A 12,492-nucleotide genomic window follows, 5' to 3' on the forward strand; every position below is an offset into this window, starting at 1 on the left:
CTCTATATATATATATATATATATCCACCAATTTCTAGCAATATCATTGAACTCTTAATAAGACTTAACATCATGTTTCTTTTGAGATAGTGCATGAAACAAAAATGCTTTGGCAAAAAATACTCCCCTGTATTTACCAAATGAAATTCCTGGTTACTGGGTGGATGGAAAACTGGGTCTAGTTTTGTGGGGGAACACTACCTCTTTACAGGTATATTGGTGCTTCCTGCTTTTTACTGAAGCTTCTTCCTGGATGTGGAGGGACCCAATGAGGGTGAAGGAGCAAAGATGGGAGCTGGGGTCTCCATAGGCATGCATGAAGGACAAAATCTGTTTGGCAGTGTTTGTGTAGGGAGTGACAGGGAAGAAGTTGAGAGAATCATGTCAAATTATGGAGAACCTTGGATGCCAAGCCAAGTTCAGGACCTCCCAGTGGAAACAGTGAGGTCTGTCCCAGAGCAGAAGAATCCTTTCTCCACTTCTATAGTTGTGATGCATTGTGGGTTTTCAGTGCAAGTATAGTAATCCAGGGTATAATTATTTGTGTTCTCTCTGGGCTAATTTGAGAGTTTCTCTGGACTGAGGTCAGATTTTCGTAGATCAACATGGGATTCCTATGCTAAGAACAGAGGAGAGTGGTTCAGGTAAAGGCAGCTGGTTCTGAGGTCTCGTGATGCTGCAGGCACTGTGACCCCCCAACCCTCGCACCCATGGGCTTCACATCACACGGTGTGGCCCAGATCAAATGGGCCACGATGGTGGAGGCCCCTGGAAGCCAATCAGAAGTGACCAGAGGGGTCATATTCATCCTCTGTGTATTTTTATTTCCCTACTTCTTTCAGTTCAGAGAAGCTCTGGAGAGATGTGTTCCTTCTGTTTTTATTAAGTTCTTCTGGTTTGAGGAGTGAAAGAGAAGGGGAACAGGGAGGGGGCTGTAGATGAGATGGCCTCCAGGCTGGGATTTATAAGAACATCCTTCCACTGGGTGATGTCTGCAAGAGGTAGAGGTATGGTTTCAATTCTGCTCTGGCAAGGCGGGCCAGCCCACGTTGCCAGCACATAGTTCTCTTGCAAGTCTCACACTGATTCGAGAGTTTGTAGACAACTTTGTACTTTGGGTCTCTGCCAGCTGTCCTGAAGAAACAACTCCCCTTGGCTTCACATTTTCTATCTCACCCTCCCCACTCCTAACCAAAGTTAGAGAATAATAATTGTTTTCTTAGCAAGCACTACTCCTAAGTAAACCCAAGAAGGACCCGAGCAACGGTGCTTTTGGGACCAGCAGAGTCTTTTTCGCCTCTTTGTGACTTTTCTTCCTTTGATGGCAGAAGAACACGGCCCCCAGATTTGTACTGCTGCAGAGACTGTCGGTGAGGAGAGGGTCATTGCACAAGTAGACGTCAGGCCTGGGGGATGGCATTTTGGTTTTTGTTTTGTTTTAAACTACTAACTGACTCTAGATTTTAAGTTTGTTTATTTTGTGAGAGAGAATAAGCGTGAGTTGGGGAGGGACAGAGAGCGGGAGAGAGAGAATCCCAAGCAGGCTCTGCACCGTCAGTGCAGAGCCCAAGGTGGGGCTGGAACCCACCAACTGTGAGATCATGATCTGAGCCAAGATCAAGAGTCAGATGCTTAACTGACTGAGCCACCCACATGCCCCTAATTCCAGGGTTTTTTTGTATTTAACTTGCCACCATATTGTCTGATGTATTAACAACAGAAGGAAAATAACGTATTTCTATTTTGTCTCTCTTATTCTCCAAAATATTTATTGAAAATGTAGCCAACTCCTGTAGAATCTGATTTACTTGTCCATGGACCACCCAAACCATCAGCCCCGCTCCTCCCTCTCCCCCTAATATCTCTTACATAAGGACAGCTGAGTGTTGGCCCCAGATGGGGTATAAGGAAGGGAAAGGTGGCCGCCTCTCTGCCCCTGCGTCAGCACATTCTCAATCTGCATCCAGAATCTGTGTAGAGCAGGTGTGAGCATAGAACCCATTCGCTTAAAACAGAGACTGGCAACTTCTTCTGTAAAGAGTCAGATGGTCAATGTCTTAGTCTTCACAGGCTATGCTGTCTCTGTTACAACTGCTCAGCTCTGCATTTGCATCGTAAAAGGAGCTCTCTGTGTACGTGAGTGGCTCTGGCTATGTTCCAATAAAGACGTGTTTACCAAAATGGGCAGAAGGCAGATTTGACTCAGAGCTGTGGTTTGTCAGCCTCTGACTTAAAACCCGTCAGCGTTGCGCCTGTGCCCTCAAATTGAATCCCAACTCCTACCTGGTGTGCAAGGAGCATACTTTGGTCCCTCTCATGTGTCATGTACTTTCTGCTCCCTGCACTGCACTCCAGCCACATTGCTTTGTTTCTGGCCCTCAGACGTGTCTTACTTCCTCTCATCTCAAGAAATCCGAGCTATTGTGCAAGTTGTTCCTTTGGCCTTACACCGTCTTCCAACCCTCTCTCTCCTCCACGCATTTACATCTGCCTTACTCTCCAGATCTCAGTTGGATCTTTTCTAGCACATCTCCCTTAATCCCTGTGCATAAGTTAGGACTCTTGACAGCAAATGACAGAAACTAAATTTAGTTAAACTGAGGAATTGATATGGTATAGTTTGGCTGAAACAAATGATATCGTTTGGCTGAAATCAACAAACCCTGGGCAGGGCTAAGAGGAAGTGAGCTTAGGCATGACTAAAATCACAGACGCAATGAGTAACACAGTTGATGTAGAACGTTCTCATCTCACGGTAGACATGTGGGGGTGTCTCCTACATCGAGTGGCCTTCCAGACTACAGCGTACTTGAGAAACTGGAACAATGAGGGCCTTTGGGGGTCAAAAAGGATGCCCAAAGGATTTACATTCTTCAGTAGGTACCAAGGGCATCACTGGTTTCTAATAATATCTAATAGCAAAACATATATGATATTTATTATATGCCAGGCCCTGTTCTAAGCACTTCATGCGAATTATTTAACCTTGCAATAACTCTATCAATGAATGCTAATATCATTACCACTTTATGGGTTATCTTAGTTATCTAATTAATTGTGCAGCCAAAATTTAGTGGCTTAATACAACAAACATTTATTTTCTCACAGTTTTTGTGGATCAAGCAGCCAGGTGTGGCTTAGCTGGTCTTTGGGCTCAGTGTCTCTTGTAAGTCTGTGATCAAGGCGTTGGCCAGGCTGCAGGGACCTTGAGGCTTGACTAGAGAAGAACTTACTTCCAAGCTAAGTCATGTGGCTGTTAGCAGAATAGACTCAGGGCCCCAGTTCCTTGTTGGGTGTTGACCAGAGTTCCTTGCCATGAAGCAAGTTGCCATATTGTGAACTTTCCTATGGAGGAACCCAGTTCTTTGCCATGTGGGGCTCTTCATAGGAAAGCTCACAATATGGCAACTTGCTTCACCAAAGTGAGTGCATGAGAAGAGTCAGAGACTGAGAAAGATGGGAGTCATAGGCTTTTGTCACCTAAACTTGGTGATGATGTCCTATTGCTCTTGCTGTATTCTGTCCATAGAAACAAGTCATGAAGCCCTAGCCCACACTCCAAGGGAGGGGATTACAGAAGTGCATGAATACCAGGAGACAAGAACCTTTGGGAACCAGGTCAGTAGCTGCCTACCACATAGATGAAGAAACCAAGGCGCCAAAAGTAATGGATCTGCCCTAAGGTAACACAGTTAATCAACCAGAGAACCCAGAAATGAGACCTAGGACTTGTGCTTGTAACCACCAAGCCATCCTGGACAATTAGATTTGTATAAGCTCCCAGGTGATTCTAACGTGTAGCTGAGACTGTGAATCACAAGCCTAGCCTTCATAAGCTTCAGTGTGCACACAAATCATCTGTGTTCTGGTTAAAATGCTTATTCTGATTTGGTGGGCTTGGGATGGGGCCTGAGGTTCTGAATTTCTAACAAGTTCTGGGTGATGCTGATGTCACTAGCCTGTGGACCACACTTTGAGTAGCAAGGGCCTGAAGGAACAACTCTGGGCTGAAAGTCGGGCAATTGTTTTTCCACTTGTGATTTTTCCTCACATTGGTGGTAAGTGGGCCAGTCATTTGATCTTTCTGATTTTTAAAAATCTTACATTTATTTTTTCATTCATTCATTCATTCATTCACATTCAATGTTCAATAGCCAGTCATCCAATAACAGCCAATACTAATTTTTAAGCACTTTTTTTTTATCCTGGCTATAAATATAACAGCAATTCTTGTCTTTCAGGTTTGATGGAAATGTTACTTCCTATGGAAAGCTTCTCCCATTCCCAAAGACCTTACCTTCAGACCTGCTTACATGATATCTTTTGTGTTTCTGTCACTACTTTTATATTGCATTACAATTGTTCATGGATACTCCTCCCCCATTTGATGGTTTTTTTAAAAAAGATTTTTTGGGGCGCCTGGGTGGCTCAGTCGGTTGGGCGTCTGACTTCGGCTCAGGTCACGATCTCGTGGTCCGTGAGTTCGAGCCCCGCGTCGGGCTCTGGGCTGATGGCTCAGAGCCTGGAGCCTGCTTCCGATTCTGTGTCTCCCTCTCTCTCTGCCCCTCCCCCGTTCATGCTCTGTCTCTGTCTCAAAAATAAATAAAATGTTAAAAAAAAAAGATTTTTAAAGTAATCTCTACACCCAATGTGAGGCTCAAACTCACAACTCTGAGATCAAGAGTTGCATGCTCTACCGACTGAGCCAGCCAGGTGCACCACCCTGCAGCCCCTATTTGATGGTTTTATGTGAATTTTAAAAAGACATCCTTTTTTCTTTTTTTAAAAAAAATTTTAATGTTTATTTATTTTTGAGAGAACAAGAGAGTATGAATGGGGGAGGGGTGGAGAGCAAGGGAGGGGCAGAGAGAGAGGGAGACACAGAATCTGAAGCAGGCTCCAGGCTTTGAGCTGTCAGCACAGAGCACGATGCGGGGCTTGAACTCATGAACTGAGATCATGACCTGAACCAGAGTCTGGCACTTTGACTGAGCCACCCAGGTGCCCCATAAAGACATCCTTTTTTCAAAACTCTGTATGTTCATCTGCAGGAAAACTCAACTAAATATTCAGGTCTGGGATGTATATGATGTTGATGATGGCCTTGAAGCTGTGCATTGTTTCTCACCTTTGTCCTTATCTGTCCCCCACCTGGATATCGACTCTGCAGCTGGGACTGTGTCTGTTCCATCTTTATATCCCCCAGTGCCTAGCACAACGCCTAATATGTAGGAATCATGCAAAAAGTATTTGTTGAATGAAGAAACATTTATTTTAGAAAATATTGAAAGGCAAAAAATAAAAAAATGAAGTGCCATCCTATTTCACAGTGGTAACCTTTGCCAATGTTTTGTTGTACCTCCTTTGGTCTTTTTTCCATTCATAAATAGGTGTGGCATCCATATCTCCATTTGCCTTGATAATATGTAACTTTTCCTGTCTTTCTTTTGAGTGATAGCAGCCAGCATTTACTGACACTGTGCAGAGTGCTTGGTAAAATCCATTGTAATAAGCTCCACTTGCTGCCACTAAGCTCCTGGGAACTTATAGTCTGGGGACAGAGTTAGAGTCATGGCTAACAAGGCACAGCTGTCATGAGGCTTGATGTTTTGAGATCTAGCCTGACATCTTCAATATGATGTGGGGGGAGCAGGTGGTTTGAGAATTGCCAGGAGGGGTGGGACAGACCCTAGGACTTGACCCTGGGGGCCACCCTTCCTGAGACTGTTTGACAGCCAACATAGTTCTCCACTTGATAAGAGCAATTCGACTCCGAAAATCCCTCAGAACAGGGCACATCATCTGAAGTTGAAACACACTATAACTTTTAGTGAGAAAGAAATTTTTTCATTGCAAGCCCTCAGATTGACCTCCATTCTGCTAAAAAACATGACAGAAACAAACAAATAAGAACAACCACCAAATCCCATTAAAATGTATGAAATTACTTCATTTGTTAATGTAGCCTGACAAAGCATTGCCCTTCATCAATTACTCTATATAATATGGCTGTTTACTTGCTCTCATTAATCCATTACACAGAGCACAATTAAGACTTGGCTTTTGGCTTACAGCTATGATAGCAAATTTTTAAACAATTCAGCTTTTAGCACAAACAAATAAAGAAACTCAGGGCAGTAGGGATGAGAGAAACCCATTGAAACCAAGAATCATACTACACTTTCTGGAGAGGTTGTGTGTCATCCTTGTGCAGAGAGCCATGAGAATCTTCTCTGATTCATTCCAATTTTCTCCTATGTGCTGCTGAAGCAAGTGCTACGCTCTCTGGAGAGGTTGATATCACTGGGCTTAAAGGCACAAGATTGTCCTTTATTAATGAGCAGACCACCGGGATTCTGAGAGGAGAATTCGGTGAAATGGGTGCTAACCGTACAATTGCAAAAATGGCCCCGTGGTAACTTTGGACTGTGGCACCCAGCTGCATGCAAGGTGAGCAAAGGACAGGTGGATCTTGCACAGTGCCAAGATCCAAGGAGCTGAAAGAGGGCTACTGAATAAAACTGGGTTGATAAGGCGAATCTAATGTCGTGTCTGTATGATTATACCCATGTTGTACCAAAGGCTCCCAAATGTAATAAAAACTGGGAGATGAGCTACTCTTTCTCTTTTGATTCTGTTACTTCCAAACCTATTTCTCTGTGTTTTCTCCATCTCAGTGAATGGCACCGCCTTCCACCCAGTTACTTTAACTGAAAACCTAGGTGTTGTCTTTGTGATAGTGAAGTTTATATGTCAACTTGACTGGGCTGCAGTATACAAAGTCATCTGGTAGACATGATTTCTGGGTGTTTCTATGAGGGTGTTTCCAAAAGCGATCAGCATTTGAATTGGTGTTGACTTGAGTGAAGTAGCTGGCTCTCCCCAATGTGGGTGGGCACCATCCCATCCACCGAGGGCCCGAATATTACAAAAAGTATAGGAAGGTTGAGTCTGTGCTGTGCCTGGGTACTTGAGTGGGACATTGACCTTCTCCTACCAAATTACCCAGGGCTCACATAAATGATAACCATCAACATTTAATGCCTCACACAGTGTCTGTGGGTCAGGAGCTGAGAAATGACTTAGCTGGGTGGTTCCAGTTCAGGGTGTCTCTCGTGAGTCTGTATTGATCTGGAGGGTTAACTGGAGGACCTGCTTCCAAGGTGGCTCATTCACTTTGTTTTTTGCAGGAGGCCTCAGTTCCTTGCCATGTGGATCACTCCGTAGTGCTGCTTGAGTGATCCAAGACAGCACAACAGAATCTGCAATGTCCTTTGTGACGTAGGCTTGAAAGTCCCATTCCTTAACTTTTGCAACATTTTATTGGTTACATACACCAGTCCTATTCAGCGCGAGAGGGAGATACATAAGGGTGTGAGTATCAGGAGGTGAGACTCACTTGGGGCCATCTTGGGGGCTGTCTTTCGCACACCATGACATTGTGGTTGCTGGCGACTCTAGTCTCCTCCCTACACACTTTCCCCAGCCTGGCTTTTCCCTCATCCTCTATATCTGAGCTTAAGTATCTCTTTCTTGGAGGACTCTTCCCTAACAACCATATCTGGAGGAGATACTCTACCACCCTGTATTTAGTTCATAGCACTCATGATAATCCATAATGATATTATATATGCACTCATTTATTTAGTGACTTACTGTCTACCTTCCTTCCCACTTGGATGTAAACTCCTAAAATTGCTGGAGTCTATTGTGACCCCGTCCCCTAGCATAGTATATGACAAATATGAAAAAATCAATTTATATCTGTTGAAGGAATATAAAATTTTATATATATAATTTTAAAATTAAAGCTAAGGTAAGATGGCTCCTTTTCTCTCCTTGGCTTGATCCAAAGTTTTCTCTTGCAATTTGGAAGGGGCTTGGGGAGAGGGTGGGAACAAAGGAAGGAAACTAAGAGGTCCTGGTTGGAAGCAGATTGAGGGCTGGGCTGAGGGAAGAGGATACTGGAATGTGGCTCCCCCTATAACATCCCCCACTGGACCCCACAAAGGCAGTACTCAGAGACAGCTGACCATTACCACAAGCCCCACTGGGCAACAATAAAGTTTTATTCTGACCCCGGTAGGGGGCATTTTCATTTGGACTCTGAAGGAGGTAAAAGACTAATTCCAGCTTTTGCCAGAAAGTAGCAGAATGAGAAGGTGAGACAAGGTCACATTCATCTTGAGTGACTGGGAGGTAAAAGTGGGAATGACTGGGACATGAGGGGGAGACCCAAGTTCTCCACCCTTCTCCCGATACTTATCTCTAGAGTAAACCATCTGGGAGCATTTAGAGGCAGGCAGAACAATGTGAGGAAATTTGCACAGAATGTTATCTCTGCACTTTGCCAAATAGTTGGTGAGCTCTAGGGGGCTGGTATAGCCTCTGCTCTGACCTGGAACCTCATTTCGAAGCAGGGGAGGAAAGCTACTCAGTGGAGCTGGGGCATGAAGTCCTAACACTCCCACACTGTCTGTGCCTGAGGCAGGGGGCCAGGTCCAGCGCTGCTCAGTGGCCAACTCAAATTTGAAAGGTGTTGCTGGGAAGTTTCTGTTCAGCCAGGAATCACGTGGCTTCCTTAAGGGCCTCATTTGGGTCCCCAGAGAAAGCCTTGTCTCTGTGCATGGTGTTAAAATATAATTTTCAAAAGGTTAAAAAAGCATGACTCTAAAAACAACAAAAAAGACTCATGCAAATACAAAAGGCATACATGTCAAAGATTTTATTCAACTCATTAATTAAAGAACCAGTACTATGTTGAAACCTGTCCAAACAGCATTTGAAAAGCCAGGGATATATACATACGTGTGTATGTATAAAATATATATATGTATAATATACATAGATAGTTATAGATGTACATATGTATATATTACATATAATTTTATGATATAACTATAACATAATTATATGTTATAATGTGTTATATAATTACAATTATTATATAATATATAATATGCTGCATATAATTATGTTATGTAACATATAATAAATATATATGTATACATACACACATTATATACAATTATATGTAATTATACTGTATCTACTATATATGGATATATATATTATATATAATTATGATTATAATTTGAGAAGCTGGGGATATATACATACATGCAATCATATATATATACATACATATATATGTATATATATGTGTGTGTGTATATATATATATATATATATATATATATACACACACACACACGCATTGCTGGGTTCAAGTTCAGTAGGGCCATGCATTGCAATCTATGGAGTATCTGCTTCCCTGGATTAAAATTACTTGTATCTCTATCAGTCAAAATTCTACAAGCCAACCTGTGCCCTTACAGAGTTATAAAATAGCTCAGGAAACAGAAAGTCAAGACCAGAATGGCATCAAAAGAAAACTCAGAAATCTCTTTTGTCTATTTCCAGGATTCAGATAACTTTTCTGATAATAGATTCTGATGAAAGCTCCCTTCTCAGGGTGATTTGATGGCAGCTGAAAGATGTCCCCCACTGAAAGTTTATCATGACAGTTGGTCCTTTCTGTGATGTGATGATTTCAAGTCTGTACTACATGCAGTAATAGTTAACATTTATTAAGCACCTACTCTGGGCCAAACACATTGCTAAGAACATTACACAGATAAATTTATTTCATCCTCACAACAAATCGATTATTCTTATCTGTATTTTGCAGATGACAAAATGAAGCTTAGGAAAATTCGGTAATTTGCTCAAGGTCACACAGCCATCCAGGAAATGGTGGATCCAGGATTTGGAGGCATGGAGTCTGACTCTTGAATTACAAGAAGTTGTCCTAGACACTGGGAGTTCTAGAAAGATTAGTTATACGCTGTCCCTGTCCAAAATAATCTTGGAAAGTTTAGTTTCCCACCAAGACAAAGTCTCATGCTCTCCCTACAAAAAATGAGGTCTTATTGATGTCTTCGCCAAGCTTACTATGAGGATAAATGAAATGATATGGAAGTACCATATAGACCTTACATCAGTGGACAGGCTGATGTTATTATTAAGGAACTGTCATTATCAGAGCTGTCCTTTATGTTCATGGGGAAGATAGAATTTGGGTTTTTGATGAACTAGAGTCAACAACGAGCTGTTTCTAGTTATCGCCAGGGCCGGGGCTAGGATGTACAAAATTTAAATTGCTGCCAAGAAGCTCAGTAATCAAGATAAAAAAAACATTTTAATGCAACTTTTAAAAAGAAATAAAAATGAAGGTATAAAACTATATGATGAACAAAATACAATTTTAATTTAATTTGATAAAGTCAAGATAAGTATGACTGATTTTTCCTTTTGCCTTGGGCTTCAATATGACTCAGCTTGGCACAGGTTTCTAGCCTATTTCCTTACAGAATTTACCAAAAGGCAGTATTGTGGAATGTATTTCCAGTCTTGTTCTGGGGTGTTGCTCTTTTTTTTAAATTTTAATTTATATTTTTTTAAAATTACATCCAAATTAGCATATAGTGCAACAATGATTTCAGGAGTAGATTCCTTAGCGCCCCTTACCCATTTAGCCCATCCCTCCCCCACAACCCCTCCAGTAACCCTCAGTTTGTTCTCCATATTTATGAGTCTCTTCTGTTTTGTCCCTCTTCCTGTTTTTATATTATTTTTCCCTTCCCTTATGTTCATCTGTTTTGTCTCTTAAAGTCCTCATATGAGTGAAGTCATATGATTTTTGTCTTTCTCTGACTAATTTGTCTTAGCATAATACCCTCTAGTTCCATCCACATAGTTGCAAATGGCAAGATTTCATTCTTTTGATTGCCGAGTAATACTCCATTGTATATATATACCACTTCTTCTTTATCCATTCATCCATTGATGGACATTTGGGCTCTTTCCATACTTTGACTCTTGTTGATAGTGCTGCTATAACATGGGGGTGCATGTGTCCCTTCAAAACAGCACACCTATATTCCTTGGATAAATGCCTAATAGTGCAATTGCTGGGTCATAGGGTAGTTCTATTCTTAGTTTTTTGAGGAACCTCCATACTGTTTTCCAGAGTGACTGCACCAGCTTGCATTGCCACCAACCATGCAAAAGAGATCCTCTTTCTCTGCATCCTCGCCAACATCTGTTGTTGCCTGAGTTGTTAATGTTAGCCATTCTGACAGGTGTGAGGTGGTATCTCATTGTGGTTTTGATCTGTATTTCCCTGATGATGAGTGATGTTGAACATTTTTTTATGTGTTGGTTGGCCATCTGGATGTGTTCTTTGGAGAAGTGTCTATTCATGTCTTTTGCCCATTTCTTCACTGGATTATTTGTTTTTTGGGTGTTGAGTTTGATAAGTTCTTTATAGATTTTGGATACTAACCCTTTATCTGATATGTCATTTGCAAATATCTCCCCTCATTCTGTAGGTTGCCTTTTAGTTTTGCTGATTGTTTCCTTCACCATGCAGAAGCTTTTTATTTTGATGAAGTCCTAGTAGTTCATTTTTACTTTTGTTTCCCTTGCCTCCGGAGACGTGTTGAGTAAGAAGTTGCTGTGGCCAAGATCAAAGAAGTTTTTGCCTGTTTTCTCCTCGAGGATTCTGATGGTTTCCTGCCTTACATTGAGGTCTTTCATCCATTTTGAGTTTATTTTTGTGTATGGTGTAAGAAAGTGGTCCAGATTCATTCTTCTGCATGTCGCTGTCCAGTTTTCCCAGCACCACTTGTGGAAGAAACTGTCTTTATTCCATTGGGTATTTTTTCCTGCTTTGTCAAAGATTAGTTGGCCATACGTTTGTGGGTCCATTTCTGGGTTCTCTATTCTGTTCCATTGATCTGAGTGTCTGTTTTTGTGCCTGTGTACCATACTGTCTTGATGATTACAGCTTTGTAGTATAGCTTGAAGTCTGGGATTGTGATGCCTCCTGCTTTGGTTTTCTTTTTTAAGATTGCTTTGGCTATTCGGGGTCTTTTCTGGTTCCTTACAAGTTTAGGATTATTTGTTCTAGCTCTGTGAAGAATGCTGGTGTTATTTTGATAGGGATTGCATTGAATATGTAGATTGCTTTGGGTAGTATTGACATTTTAACTATATTTGTTCTTCTAATCCATGAGCATGGAATCTTTTTCCATTTTTTTGTGTCTTCAATTTCTTTCATAAGCTTTCTATACTTTTCAGTGTATAGATTTTTTACCTCCTAGGTATTTATTCCTAGGTATTTTATGGTTTTTTGGTACAACTGTAAATGGGATTGATTCCTTGATTTCTCTTTCTGTCGCTTCATTGTTAGGGTATAGGAATGCAACCGATTTCTGTGTGTTGATTTTATATACCGCAACTTTACTGAATGCATGAATCAATTCTAGCAGTTTTTTGGTGGAATCTTTTGGGTTTTCCATATAGAGTATCATGTCATCTGTGGAGAGTGAAAGTTTGACCTCCTCCTGGCTGATTTGGATACCTTTTATTTCTTTGTGTTTTCCGATGGCTGACGCTAAGACTTCCAATACTATGTTGATTAACAGT

At 41.5% G+C, this 12,492-nt stretch overlaps 1 long non-coding RNA gene and 1 other non-coding gene across 3 annotated transcripts in view; one reads left to right on the forward strand and one right to left on the reverse strand.

The window, feature by feature from the left end:
- The window catches only part of LOC125919514 (uncharacterized), a 97,292-nt gene that overhangs the window by 5,549 nt on the left and 79,251 nt on the right, over positions 1–12,492 (forward strand). For both annotated transcript variants that reach the window (XR_007456810.1, XR_007456811.1), the window contains one exon: positions 3,530–3,618. This is a non-coding gene — a long non-coding RNA (uncharacterized LOC125919514). The remainder of the gene's footprint in view (positions 1–3,529; positions 3,619–12,492) is intronic.
- Positions 6,167–6,273, reverse strand: LOC125920524 (U6 spliceosomal RNA). The gene has a single exon (XR_007457108.1). It is a non-coding gene; the product is annotated as a U6 spliceosomal RNA (small nuclear RNA).

Source organism: Panthera uncia, chromosome B4 (assembly GCF_023721935.1).
Source record: "Panthera uncia isolate 11264 chromosome B4, Puncia_PCG_1.0, whole genome shotgun sequence".
NCBI lineage: Eukaryota > Metazoa > Chordata > Mammalia > Carnivora > Felidae > Panthera > Panthera uncia.